At 37.3% G+C, this 15772-nt stretch overlaps 1 protein-coding gene across 2 annotated transcripts in view; it reads right to left on the bottom strand.

Moving 5' to 3' along the window:
* Positions 1–15772, bottom strand: part of tmem132e (transmembrane protein 132E) — a 295657-nt gene that overhangs the window by 51194 nt on the left and 228691 nt on the right. The window lies entirely within an intron of this gene.

Here is a 15772-nt window from a genome sequence, read left to right as displayed (position 1 = left end):
TGTTTTTGTTTTTATGTATGTTTGTGTCTCAGCAGAGTGACAGCAGCGGAGAGGGGGAGAGAAAGGAAAAAATGGGGGAAGCACACATGGCTGAGCCACAACAAGAACTGTCTGAATTAAAAAAAATCCACTGGGAAAAGTGATTTATTTAGACTTCTACGAGGCACTTTGTGTTAGGCAGGCAGACTTTGTTTTAAAATTGAGGCGGCATCGCTTCATTAATGATCTCTCCTTTCATTTAGCCTTCCGCTAAAGCTGCATGTTCCTGTCTGCAGCCTTTTGTTACACACATACGCAGTTGGAGAATTTGCCAATTAAAAAATATAGTTACTTGTGTACATGGCAAAAAAAAAAATCGATGTTCTCTGACAGAAATCTACATGGGGAAACCAGGTTTCCCTAATCCCCTACAGATGACTGTAACCTGGTTACTTAAGTCAAAATGTACAAAAAATAGGTTTAGGACATAATTTAGGATGCTATTTAATTCTGTAAAAAGACATACCGTTTGAATTTCAGCTGCATAAGAGGGCAATTTTTAGTAAACGGGGTTGACAAACTGGAAAGAGATTTTGAAAGGATGCATGAATACACAGTGCATAAAATTAAAATACAGCAATATTGTACAGTAAATGCTTATTTGTACGAGCATACATTACCATCTGAAACATTTAAATAACAGAAAAAAGGAAAATAAATACAAAGAAAAGACGGGACAGTGGTACTTATAAGTAGAAAAAGATATTAGACTGAGAAATGTTTGATTTGATAGTACAGTATTTGGAAATATAACTATGGCATAAAGTAGCTGCTACAATATAAAGCCAGTATTTTCCCACTTTTTGAAGAAGGATCAACTTTTTGCAAGGTGTTTACTGCCGCTACACAGTTCAGATAGGAGTGGATCTAGAACTTGGACCTGAAACTTAGCTGTTGCTCCCAAACAATCAATAATGAAAACGTACACACTAAAGGCGACTGTGAAAGTTACACAACAAGGTAATACACAACTGAAATCTTTTGTGGAAAATGCCAGGGTCTGGCACAATCTGCTTTGCTTTTAAAGTGTATCACAGTTCTGGTTTCCACCTGAAACTAAAAGGCTTTTCAAACAAATAATTTGACATTTTCAATCAGTTGGATAACAAACCAGCAATGGCAGCTGTCCTCTGGGCCTTTACCCAGACATGCTATTAAGGTGTCCACAGGCAAAATACGCAAGAGCAGAGAGAAAAAACAACAACAAAGCTCCTGGTTATTGTGATTCTAGTTATTTGACCACAGAGCCACGCCCGACTCCAGCACTGATGCGTGATGGAGACAAATGGCTCATCCACAGACATGCATACCCAATGGAGATTATTGATTATATGGTTTCATTTTCATGAAACACTAGACAGAGATTAATTATTAAAATATTTGACTTGTGTTTGTCTGCTTTTTGTCTTCAAGACAATTCACTATTAACTGAACTGAAAGCTACATTAGTTCATAAATTGTTCAGTCAATAAAGAAATAATTTCAAAGTTTGTAGTAAACTATAAATTAGAACAATATACTGTATATCTAATACATGTTCTTACTGGTACCACTTTGGCTGTAAAATGTGCCAATTCCAAGTGCCAACTGCTGCCCTGTGGGCAGAAGATTCTTCTTCCTTGTTTTCAGGAAGATCACTGCATTTCCACTCTGACAAACAAGTTATTTCTGGACAAACTCACTGAAAGCATTACCTAAATCATATTTTCCTCATAAGTGTCTCATTTACATTCAGCTCAAAGTTTGAGGCCTTGGCAACATCTTCCAGATCGTTCCATTTATTTCTTTGACAGATAAAAATTCTGAAGTCCTGCTGAGGTGTTTCCATTTGATACGCTAACCTGCGCTCAGTGCAGTGGCCATTCATCCGTGAGTTGTGAAAGCAATTGACTTTCAGCGGAAGCTGTCTCCTTCTCTTCAGCCAGAATAAGCACACACCTCAAGAGCTTTAAATCTGTATTTTAACAGTACCACCACCATTATCGGTTTGCTGCTAATATTTAACAAGCGATTTAATCATAAGTGTTTCACAATGGTTTCCGCTAATTCAAATACATTAAAAATTGTTTTCTCTCTCTTTTTTCAGTTCAACATAGTGCAAACCCAATTCATGGGTGTGCATGAGAAAGGGTCTAACCTAAATTACATGTTAGGTGCCCAACTTGCTTAGCTTTAGGCACATTTAGTTGGTTAGTTAGTGATCATAGTTAAATAAAAACCAGTGCAGCAAACAGGATCTAAACCGCTAATGTTTCACCGGAGCACAAGTGCTGTTGTTTCAAAAAAAATCTGAATAAAAAAAGAGTATAAAGACTGACATCCTATCTTTCAGATTTTTTATGGGAATTGCAATTTTTAGCTGCAGTTAACAACCTTAACATCCGTAACAACCGTTAATGTCTTATATTCATTATTTTACCCTTTAGTTTGTAGAAATAATAAAAACCAAATGATGTGAAAAAACCTATAGTTTAAATTCATTTCATATTTGTGCTGTAGACTGTAAACAAACTTTCTTTACTGCCATGTGGTTTATCCCCAATAACACATTAATTTTTTTGTTTTACTAAATTTGCATGGAGATCTGAAAAGTAGCAAAATAAAAAATACTATAAAGTTCTCTGATGAACTACCTCAGAATTCTACAGTGCTTCTACAGTACATGTACTTTTACTTAAATACATAAAAGGGATTTTGCACTTCTTTGAAATAATAAAACTTGCTAATTAAATTGTAAGTACTTCAACCTTTAAGTTCAACTACTTTTCAGAGCTCTTGACTTTACCACATGACTGTCTAAGTGTCTTAAATTGTCATCATGTGACCATGTACAGTATACTACTACTATATGGACTCTTCTACTATATGGACTCTTCTACTGGACGACTACTGGTTATCACGTGACACAGTTTGCAAGACATTTTGAACGTGTAATACGGCTTGAGCAGGTCCAATCGATGATGAGATGAGGTTGAAAGAGGACCTTAAGTTTTAGGTCCTTGAGTTTATTTTGTTCAACATTTTAGTCGGCAAGGTTAGTGTTCTTGGGAGTGAATGGTTGTGTTTTGTGAATTAAGACGTGTGACCCTACTACTACTCTGCTAAACCTTCCTTCTGCTGTGTCACATCTGGTATACATTTAAAAAAACCTGTATTTTACATTTTTATTTAATCTGAAAAAAGGCTCTCACATGTTGCAACCTTTAAAACATTGTATCTCGTTATTGCAGCTGTTGTCTTCTTTCATCAAATCCTCCACATTAGAGAAAACACAGTAATTATCTGACGAAACAGACGAAATGAAATGAGATGAAACAGAAATATGTAATGTTTAAGAAATCATCCTGATCAAGCATGCTCCCTTTGATGTGAGTTGAAAAGAGGAAATGTAATACCCTCAGACTCTCGCTAAATGTGGTGACCCAGTTGCTACTTGATTACTGTAGCTTGTAAAAATACTGATCATAAGAAATGATAATTACACATTATTGTAGGGCATAACCACTTTCAGTGCGTGTTCTGCTAGGGATGCAACACTACTGAGTAATAACGTGTATTTATATTCATTACTTACACTCACCAGCAGCTTATAAAAGCCACTACATATTCATCACCATCTTTTGAGAGAGCCTGCATATTCTACAAAACCAATGTTTTTAATCAGATGGTCCTTTTCACAGACTCCGATTCATTTTTGCGCCGCAAATGAGAGGGGACGAAGCATTACCCATGGGAGCACCGCGTGAATCGGGCTGCCCATTGAACAGTGTTAATGCTGATTAATGAAAGAACATTGCAAATGGAAAAGCTGTACAGCAGTAATCAGCAATAATACACAACCGAGTTCTAAGAACCTCTGTGGGCCCTGCTGCTGCTGCTGCCACCACACAGGGAAAGTGGGGAGAGAGAGTGGGTGAGCCACTTCAGCTAAGACAGAGCTATTAGTTACTCATTCTACACAGAAGCCTTCTGCCATGGCAACACCTATTAGAGTCTGAGTTGGCTGACGGACTGCTAAACAGGAGTGCTTTTGGTCAACACATTCCTGGCCAGATTTCTAGGCTGCTTGTTAGTTTTCTCTTAGGTAATACATTTAGTCTAGTATTTAGTGGTAAAATCAGGGGAGCACTACAGCATGAACTGACCACAACCCAGAGGTCAATCAGTAATCAATACCAAATTTACTTCATCAGTAGCAGCAATCTTTTCCTGTTTTTCCACAAAGCCAGAGTGCAGAAAAACTCTCACACATAAAGGTCACTTTTAAACCTGCTCCAACTCTCCCAAACATAAACTTTCACTGTGTGAAACTCAATCTGCTTCTACTCCAGAGTTTAGATTTGTTCCCTACTGGGCACAGAGGACCACACGTCCTCATGACCCATTTATGACACTTGCTGCCAGAAATCATGTCAAGTGCCATGTCACATGCTGTGATTTACTCTAAGTGGCTGCTGTTGATAAATAAAATATGTGAACCGTGATTAAGTCACATAATAGCTCTTTAATTTTTCCCAATACTTAAGAGTATTAATTGGATTTCAGAAGAATGTTCCAAAGGCCAGAGCAGTGTCAAAACTGGGATTTTAAATCACTTTAAATCTTGACAATGCAATCAAATTTTAATAGTCTAGATTACATATGTGTAATGTATAGGATGAATCGGAATTTATAACTTTCTATTATATTCATTACAAATGGGCCGTTGCACATATCAGATGCATCATACAGGCAGAAGTAGTAAAACTACATAGCTGAATACGGAGTACATTTACAGAAGACCATACTGACCTAAATGCATTCTTGAATTAAGATATTTAGTATGGGTCTTTGGGGATGTCAAGTCATCATCTTAAACATGAGTAATGATTAGATTCAGTTAATTTATGTTTACATCTAATTAAGTCTTCTTTGTTTAAATTTCAAACTGCAAAAAGCCCACTTTGAAACCAAAGTGATAGCAAAGCTTTGTTGCCAAAGCAGAGCGAGAAACAGAGTATGTAGAAAATTTGCAAATGGCTGCATTTATACTGTACTTTTATACAAAGTGTTTTATTATTTCCTCACACTCACAGTACCACTACACACTCTGTGATGGTAGTGAGCTACCATGCAAGGCCCTACTACTGGGAGCAATTTAAGGTTTCAGTGTCTTGCCCAGAGATCATACTGAACACAAACCTATTAAGTGTATGTTTCTTCAGTAAATACATTCTCTACCATGGTCCGCCACAGGGCATTTCATCTAACTTTCTAAATTTTCCTGCCTCTGTAATGGCTTCCTTGCAATAGATGGCAAGACTCTCTAGTGACAAACATAGCTTCACCCTTGAATCACAAGCAGCAATATTATCAATAATTTCAGGCACTTTGATATCTATGGTGTTTATCTTCACTAGTACACAGCTTTGAGGTTTTCTCGACAGCAGTACAGAGGCATACAGCTGGAAAACCAGATGGGAGGGTGAACCTGCCAGGGACAGACTTTTTAATGGGAGGCTCTGAAAATTAGGATATGAGAAGCTGGGGAAATATCACAGAGCAGATTACAAATTTGAAATCGCAGCTGCTGGTTTGCACATGCGGAGATGATTTATTTCTTGTAAGTGAAAATGAGCATTGCAGTGGAGTGATAAATATGGATTCTGCAAAGTATGGCATATTTAGCAACAACACATTCCCAGTTATTTACACCCAAAACATTCTTATGAGGCAATCAGACTAAGTTCTAACTATTACTGTAGGATTTTGAAATACAGCAAGTTTTCAAGTCATCTGTAATTGATACAAACATGAAAGCCATATAAAAAAAATGGTTGAACCAGATAATTATAGAAAGCTTCCAACAAAAAATCTAATGATGTTGTGAGGCACTGCCCTACTAAACAGTAATAAAACTGTTTTGTAATTTTCTTTTGCTTTCTACGTTTAGAGTCGAAACATTTAATAATGTCATTCTCAACCCAGGTAGGTGTTTTCTCTTTTATATTCTTTAAAATGAGATATCATTATGTGGTCACAGATTTTTTTTTTTTTTTTTTTTTTTTACAAATATTGCTTATACAAGTGAGAAAGGAAGATTAGTTGGGGACTATTTTCAGCTGTGGATGAATACACATTTGGTGAGTTTGACTTTAGCAGAAGGATGGTGTAGAGTATGCTGCATTTACTACAGACCCTGTTTTCGCTGTAAGAAAGAAGCAGGTCCCCCAGCATAACAATGTAGCTTCATCTACTAAATGTGTTTAAAATAGTACTTGAACTGGGACAGAAAAAAGTAGATGATGGCTAAACAAAGTTAGTGTGTAGTATTGTTATCAAAACCAGACTTTATCAAAACAAGGATTCAAAGAAGTCCTTATCACAGCAAGTGATCACACATCTATGAAACTCAACAGTATAATCATGATGATATAATTGATCAAAATGTTACTATTTGCTTGCCCCTGTAAGTAAACATACAGCTGGTGATAAGGCTTGTGACTTGGATTGAGTGCATATTGTCAAAAAAGCCTTAGGGAGCAAGGAGCAGAAAATTAAGTATATTGGAGACTCTACAGGCCTGAACACAGGCATTATCTTCCTATGTCTTCATCACATTCAAAAGCTGCATAAACATATGTGACAGAGATGGACTGGGGGAGGAGTTTTTTCCCCACTTGATTAACACCAGCTGGTTTCTCTGTCTCTCTCTCTTCATAGATAGATACATATATAGATGTATGCCATGTAGACAGGATTATTTGTCAGTTGTTATGTATCTGAGATATCATACAAATTGTAACTGACAAAGATACAAAAAAGTTGACAGTGTGTTGCTGTGCCAGCGCAATGTTAAAGGAATTACTGAAATCGTAGAATGTGTCACCATCCATAATGAAAAGCCTGACACAGCAAAGGAGGAAGTCTTTTAACTTATGTTTCTTGCCCCACAGGATTTTGCTGTTATGATATCACTGTGTTCACAGAAGAGTAGAATTTCATTATAACTGATTGACATTATGGTACAAAGTAAAAAAGTTGCACCCAAAATGTACTGAACCACAATTATCCTTTAAATAACGTAAAAAGTATATTTGATTCTTTGTCATTGTTGTTGATTAGTTATGGGACATTTTTTACAATACTTGTAGAAAAGAACTAAGGCCAGATGATTCCCAGATGCCCTTCTCTCTAGGCTGAATGTGATTTGCAAATTACAACCATTCCCTTCAATCACCATGAAAGGTCAAACTAGATGTAGGGCTTTGCCAGCACACCAACAAAATTGTGGGTTTGATACAAACTTGATTTTTTTCATTACTACTTCCTTAATTTTCTTTTCAATTTCTTTGAGCTTCACCAAATACAACACTCTCCTCCGGTCTATGCATTTCATCAAGGCTTCTCTGCAATTCCCTTGTGAAATTATCAAATGAAACAACCAAAAACCTCTCTCTCTGCCTGCCAGGCCCAAACAGATTGGACTCTGGTATTTGGCATTCACTAATGGCATGTTTTGCTGCCGAGTGGGATGTCGTAAGCAAACATTTGATCGCTGATGGTGGTGACAACAGCCCACAGAACACTTGTAGTAGCACCATTGGTGAGCAAAACCCTGATGGATGGAGTTGTGGCTCACAGTTGTCTCTTTAGTGATGCACAGATGAAGGCAGAAAAGTAAATAAACAACTAAAATGTCAGCACTTGAATGTCTCAAAGGCATTAGCTGCATTCCCTTTTGCATCACAGCAGAAACAGTCCTCTCCTCAACATCTATATTTGGTCAGGAAGGTATTTTCCCCTAAACTCATCTGTAGGCAGAAGCTCCATTAGTTCCTCTGGAGGGGCACTTTGCAGAAAACTTGGCCACTACTGCGGACACAACAAATTCTGTTTCATAAACATATGTATAATTCAAAATAAGTGCAGATTTTTATTTGTCCTTGGCCATTTGTGGATGTGGCGCTTTTGTGAGTCCAATGACATGCCACTGAATTACATACTTGGCTACCCACAGTGTTTCAGCTTCAGCGTGCCATGTTACTGCATGCTTAGAGGCTGTAGCTTTACAGCAGAAAAGGTTTGCTCTAGCTGAACTGTTCACTCAATACTCATGTTCAAAACAAATACTAAATAATTACTAAATACCGCCATCAACACAGGCCATCAAGTAAAGAGAGAACTTTAGATAGAGAACACCTGTATTATAACTACAGTTTTTTAGTAAGGAAGTTTTTAGTTTTCACTGATCATCCTATTAATAACATCTTAGTTAGTAAAGGAACAGTGCACATGGAAAAGACACGAGGACTTTTAAAGACATGATAGGTCAAGTTTTTGACTGTCAGGGAAGGAGCACACACCTGAAGACTGAATGTTGTATCGTAGACAAACCTGCAAATCTTTCATGTTCCACTGCCAAAACTACAGCGACCAGGAGCAACTTTTGTTGTAAAGAACCAAAGGAAAAAAAACAAAACAAAAACAAACACAAAGCACAGATTTGGGGTGAGATCCTGAATGGAGATTCACAGACAACATGTACTATAAAGTCAACAGAGGAATATGGAGGTAAAATACCTGTGTAAAAAAGACCAAACTTTAAAAACATGGGTATGAATGTTATAACTGAATGTTATAACTGGATCCCTACAGTAAAAGGAATGCAGCTCCTCCTCATACGCCCAAACATGATTCAGCAGCACTGATATGCATTGTTTGAATACTGCGTGTTATACTAAGTTCATTCATGGTCATCAAGTTCATCATTTTCAAACTTAATATTTAAATAACAGAGCACCAACTCTGCATAGATATGCAAATCATAACAGGCAAAATTGGAGACTGCCAGATTGTTGTAAGTTTACAGTAAGGCAAATGTCTGCTAATACATAACTGACTTTTAGCAGACAAACACAGTGCACACACACACCTCTAGAAGGTGAAAGTGATGCTGTCATTGTAATACTATGTCAGTTTAGCATTTTAGTGACTTAGTGTAAAAGTTTACATATTTTAGAGTGCCTAAAACTCAGCCTGGGCTTAAACAAAATATATCCTTATGAAGTTTGACAAGTACATCTAAATTATCCCACATTCAGTGGCGGAGCCAGTTTTGAGCTGCCTTATCAGCCGATCAGAGAGCATGGGAAGACTGACAGAAAAAGGAACTTTTCTGAGATTTGTGTTTCTTTATCTGCTAGTAAAACGTTAGAACAAAACATTTCTGTTGTGTTTGTGGCTGTAGGGGACATGTCAATGCTCTGGGTAGTTGTGGCCAATGATCAATCGTAAGTGCAAAAATAAAGATGTCGCAATAATTAGCACAGTGTTATGACATTTTGACAACTCTGGCAGTTGATAGGGGCTGGGAAATGCAGTGCGGTGATGCTTCTGTAATGAGCACTTAGTGCAAATGGCAGATAAAACTAGAAGAACTTGATACCACTAGGAAAAAAAGCTATTTTTTCTTTCACTCTAAAGCTCCACAATTGCCTCTCTATTGTGTGTCTATGATCACAATTCTAGTACCTCATGGGTCCCTAAGATACCATAACATCCCAACTAACTTCAACATCAGCACACAGCTCAGTTATAGTTTAATGCTCGGCCATAGCAAAAAGAAAAAAAACTTCATGCAATCTGCTCATCATTATGGCCCAGAAACATGAGAGGTGTCAGTGTCAATATGCAGACTGAACAAACACTGTCAGTCATGAAGACTGCAGCAGGCATCTACGCAGATGTTCACTTGGCAGAGTGATGCACAATGCTGCAACAAGACCTAATGCTCATTATGAGAGTCAGATGAAAGAACGCCCCTCTAAGAGTAAACAGAGCGGCCAGGCAATGTGAGATGGCTTGGCCAAGGGGGACATAATCAGCATTCTCAGTAATTCAGTCATTTCTGACTGAAATAACTTTTAAAAAGCTTACAATGTGCAGCACAGTATGACCTAGTAGTCAGGATTCAGCCTAATCTGACAATTCACTCCAGGAGAAAAAAATAAAAGGAGTGAAAAGCAAGAAAATCATTGTTGTGTTGATGAGAGGATTTTCAGGAGCTGCATGCAACTACTGATCTAACTGAGTCTATACAGACGTATGCACTGTTTTTTTTTTTATTTATTTAACAACCCATAAGGACAGGCAAAAGCAGTGTTTAGATAATGACAAGCACAAAGCACAATATTTTTTGATGGCTAAAAAATATATCTGCAGCCATGGGGAAGATCTCTCTGTACTGAGCCCAGTGATGTCTGTTGCTATGGAAAAGATCTAGACAATATAATTACAGTGTACAGGAGAGGGCTTTAAGAGGCTCAGCTCTTTCCCTTTTAAGTTTATATGTCTTGGAAGTTTGAATCTCAGTCGTGTTCCAACTTGCTTTGACTGGATTCTGATTCTTACTGCAAAACGCAATTACAGGCCTTAAAACAGAATCTTTTTGTCTCTGCAGCAGATGAAAAGTGTGTTGTCTTGTGTGGGGGTTTCCCTTAAAAAGGTTTGGGGGCTTACAAAGTCACCCAAAGGCTATTTTCAGCAACTGTGTGCAATCTGTATAAATGGACCAAAGGCAGAGATAATTTTTCCTGGTGATAAAATATGGACTATCGACAAATGCAGCACTGATTTTCAACCTCTGACTTTTTTGCCTTTAATAAGCTAATGCAAATAAGAAAACCCGAGAGGAGAAGAGAAGAGAAGATAACTAAACCTCAAATGTCAAAATAAGACAAAATACTCATACATCTTGGCTCTTTTCCTGCCTTAGATATACAGTTATGTTTGGGGACTGGTCACAACCTGTCAAAGTGCCCAGCAGATTCAAAGTGATTCATACAGCCTGCCAAATACAAAAGCTGCCATGGCAATCCAATATCATTCATACCCAACAGTAATTTCATAATGAACAGTCTAGCTAGAAGCAAAGTACTCTTCAATGCAGAACAATGACAAAAACAAACCAAACATATTTTAATAGATGCAGAAAAATATGAAGCTTCATAACTTAAGGATTTTTGCTGCACTATTGAAGTGATTAGCATTTACTTTCATACATTTTGAACCAATAGAGAATATCATATGACACAGCACAAAACCTAATTACATTGTCTTTGCACTGTGGTTGTTATGCAATTGTTAGAAACTTTTCTTAAAATATGGTCTGAATTTCACAGATATAACTACTACTAACAAAAACCATGTTTTTCAGGCCCGTCAGTACACCAGACCGAGTAAACATAAAGAATCAGTGATTTTATCATGTTTGCCAAAAAGCATCTCATCCCTTCAGAACACCACTGGACTGAAGAAACTAGTGTTTAATTGTTTGGGGAGAATGTACAGTGCTGTGTATGATGTAAAAAGGGCACAACATTGCTGCCAAAGGAGGTTAAACCTGTGAATCTTTAATGGGTATATTCAAGACACTAAAGATTATGAAAGGAAGTTTATAAAATGTGCTTGTCTAGACTCTGGACTTACTGTAAATAAAGATCAGATCACTTGTTATGACCAATTAGAATAACAAGGCTGTCTGCATTACAGGGTTCCCATACTTTTTTGTCAGCTGACATTAGCCAACATATTGCTTCTAGCACTTGTGACCTTGGCGAACAAGTTGTCTATAGTGCTCAGGCTGGAAGTAAAATACATTAGACTTAAACCATGTTTTATTTATATATGGAGAACTGTGTATTGAGTGAGAATGAATTGGACCAAAAACAGAATAAGAGCTTTAGAGCAGCATGTTTAATTGAGCTGAATGACCAGTGTCTATTTATGTGCCTCAGGGTTTTTTTTAAAAAACACTACCAAGTAAACGTTTTTCTGTTTGCTGTCTGACCGAAGAATCATTTTCAATGTTGTCAAATGTGTCTGTTGATTTTTCTTTTGATCAACCGCCAGTAAAATACAACTTTATAGGTCTTTTATACTTGCAGCAGAACACATATTACAATGACATCTAAGAGCTATAGTGAAGATGAACTTGACAAAGTCATGTAATCTTTTAGACTCGCAAGTCTGGTAAGGTAGCCATTATTTAAGCGTAACCATGACATTCTAAACAAACAGTCTAAAACCTAAAGATAAAAAGCGGCCCATCTAGAAGTCCTAAAACAACTGTTCACATTCTAGATAGAATTTTAACATAATGAGTAAACTGATCGGTGTAAATGTGCGGCTTTTCAGCACATTACTTTGTGGAGAGTCCTTCAACATCAAAGGAAATCTACACATTGACTTATATTTTCGTTGGAGCGGTTAAATGTAAAATATAAAACCATAAAAACACACTCTGAAGGCTAACGACCTGATCACCAGAGGCCAATTTACTGCAAATGACATCACTGGTTTCTAGTGAAAAGGCGTCATTCATGCATTATGCATGAGCCTCTTGACATTCGCTGCATATTTTAATGTATAGAAAGCTAAGACAATAACATTAATTCTGTCAAGCAAAAAAATTAAGTTTCACTTGCTGCCTTACAAATAATTCTCATCTGGCCTTTTGGTGCTCCCGTAACAAGGCAGTGCCAGAAGTGAACACAAGTTGAACACAAATCCTGACACATAATATTAGAAGGATACCCTTTTTGTCCTCGCTTCGTGTGTGTCTGTCTCCCACATACACATGCAGCAGCATGGAGGCGACAGCATTGGCTGGGAAAGCGTCCTTTTCGAGGACAATTATTCTAAGTAGTATTCCCATCAGCCAGAGCCATGAGCAGAAGACCCTCGGGTGAGCCACAACCTTTCTGAGGAGGCAATTGGGGAAATAGCCACTGTCCAATTTATTTGATAAGGCGAGTAGAGCTCAGACCTGCCAACAGATGCAGAGGGGAAGAAAATTGGGGCCGTGCTGCAACCTAGTTGCTGACATTTGCAGAGTTCAAATCACTATGCATACCTAGTGATTAGAATAACATTTCAGCCAGAGTTCAGGGTAGATATTCAAAGTTCAGGGTGCAATGGGCGATGTTAGCTTTCAGCATACTGCATCCAACAAAGTGAACAAGCAAATGTATGGGTTACAACTTGTCAATGGAGCATAAGATATCAAGGCTGTTCACTTCCGAGCAGAAGAATAACAATGGAGTGAAAATGGGCAACTGAGCTTCCCTTCAAGACACCAACAATAGGAGATTAAATTCAAAGATCTTTTCAAGTGGTGGGGTGGTGTCAGTGCTCCTGATGATCTCAACGTTTCCCCTGAGGAACTTCTGTTTCATATTGGACAGCTCTGAGTAAAACTAGATCTCTCTGGGGATCCTCACCCACACAGAGGCCAGTGTAAAAGAAATGCCATCCCTCTCTGGGGATAAACACGAACACACACACGCACACACACTAATCCAGTAAAAAAAATGTCTCCACAGGAAATACACAGGAAAAAAAAAACATCTTGTCATATAAACATTTGAAATTATTACATCACACATGAATTTAACTACTTTAACTTTGATACATACTGTATTATAATCCCTGTAAAAACTAATGGGATAATATTACTCAAATGATGTATAGATTTATAGATTAAAAAAACATGTATTTTAGTTATCACTCGATCATAAATTAAAAATTAATATCAATCACAATTACATACTGTAGCTTCTACATGCTACAATATCTAGTTTTACATTATATTAGTATTGAATATTGTTTGGAAAAAAATAAGGATTGGTAAGATGACACCATGCTACATTATTATTATTATTATTATTATTATTATTATTATTATTATTATAATGCAGTATATTAGTTCTAATATAGTTTTTCACAAATCATAATTGATTGATCTATGTAATAATTAGTGTTTACCACTAACAAAAGTCACTCGTAAGACTATATTTTACATCATATGTTACTTGGTTGCATAGCATGCAAAAATATGTTTATTTTCAAAACATCCTGGGTAATCTGAGACAAACAGTACTCTGATGACACAGTGCTGGCAGCAGCCTTCTGAATGATGTCAATTATCCTGCAACAAATGACAGCAATACACCCGAGAACAGCTCTGAGCTACCTGACATACCCTTACCTTGCAGATTTACCTCTTTCAAATGCAAATCTGCTTTTATTTCCCCAAGGCACAGGAATTCCTCCCTCTACACCTACTGTATTTCATTATGGTAGAGAGAAAGACATTCCTCAAGGAAAAACAGGAATATGCTGTCTAAAGTAGCCAATAATCTGCCTAAGATGGAGAAAGGCTCCACCTGAGCGCCATCAAGATGTCTTTGAGCTTATGTAGCCTGCACTGGGAACAAAACCGAAGAGGAGAATGCTCAAGGAGATCAGTGAAACCTTCTAGATGGCTCACCACATAGAGTTTACAATGAAATTGGGAGACACCTTCAAGTGGCATTTTAAGAACGATGACATTACAAAGAAATCACATGCCCATAAAGCTGTCATTATCTGCTAGAGAGTATATGCTGGCCTGTGTCCAGGTAGCCCAGTAGTCTGTTGAAGTAGTTTCCTGGCAGAGAACACATCAGTAGCTGTCGATTTCTTTTAAAGTCCTGTAATGTTTTGTCTCTTCCATTTCATTTCGCAGCCTGTATAGATCGCATGAAGGTCTCGCGGCATGTTCTCTATGTTCTTGACTACAGTTTCACCTAAAGTTTATCAATTACCACACACCGACTTTCTACTAGATCTTTACTGCTCTTCTATTTTTAACACTTATAAATAAAAGGGATTCCGTTCTGTCATAGGACCAAGGTGTAATTGAGTTTTCCCACTGCACTAACAGGACTACAGTCCTAGTCTTTTTTAAACCAAAAGGTATATGTGTGACATAAAAACGTTCTGCTTTTGTTGCCGAAATCTGAGCAGAACAGTGGATAAACAGAAAATAAACAGGCCATATTTGTTATTCAGCACCACAGCAACCAGGTACCTGACCTTTATAGCACTACTACTAAGCATTTTTGCTTTATTTCTCATGGTCAAAGTGACCATTTTCTGCACCTAAATATGCATTCCAGATTGAGCATTTTCATCAGGTTTCCAATTTTTCAGTTAAAACAAATGCCTTAAAGAACAAGATTTAGAAAGTCGACAGAGGCAAGTTTAAGGAGAGGTGTGCTATGGATGGAAACTACCCTGAGGCACTTTTAGAGAGATTATTCAGAATACCAATAAAGAAAAAAAAATCAAAAGAGAAGAAATATGAACCACTAAACAACTGACAACAGTATAAAACACTGTTTCATTGCAAACTACCTTCTTGACATGCAGTTCAAGTACATCATTACTAAACAGCTGGCATAGCCTCTTTACAGACTGCTGTCTGAAACAATTTTGTCTTTTCTATTAGGTAATTTGCAAACTCTGAACTGAAATAATCAACACACACCTGAGTTTACAATGGCTTTCCCCAAAAAGATCCTTGTGGTCCTTGTATATTTTCAACACACATACAGCTTAGAAAAACGAAACTGAATTATCCAAACATCCTATGATTACATATTAAATATGTTGAAAACTGACACTAGGCTCTTGAGGCACCTTAAGAGGGAAATGGTACATTAATGAGAAGACATAAAAGAAAAACAATATGGTTAGAGAAAACATTTAAAAAGGTTTTTTAACTGCACTGCAGAAATTAAATCGAGACCTTGAAAACGTATGACACGCATAACAAACATCCAACAGAATTCTGGTTTGCTATAAGGCTGTGAAAGGAAATGTAACTGCTGCATTTGCAGCTCATATGGGACCGTGTTAAACTTTGAGC

The sequence above is a fragment of the Channa argus genome, chromosome 22, assembly GCF_033026475.1.
Source record: "Channa argus isolate prfri chromosome 22, Channa argus male v1.0, whole genome shotgun sequence".
NCBI classification, from domain to species: Eukaryota; Metazoa; Chordata; class Actinopteri; order Anabantiformes; family Channidae; genus Channa; species Channa argus.
This window is presented reverse-complemented; position numbering and strand designations above follow the sequence as displayed.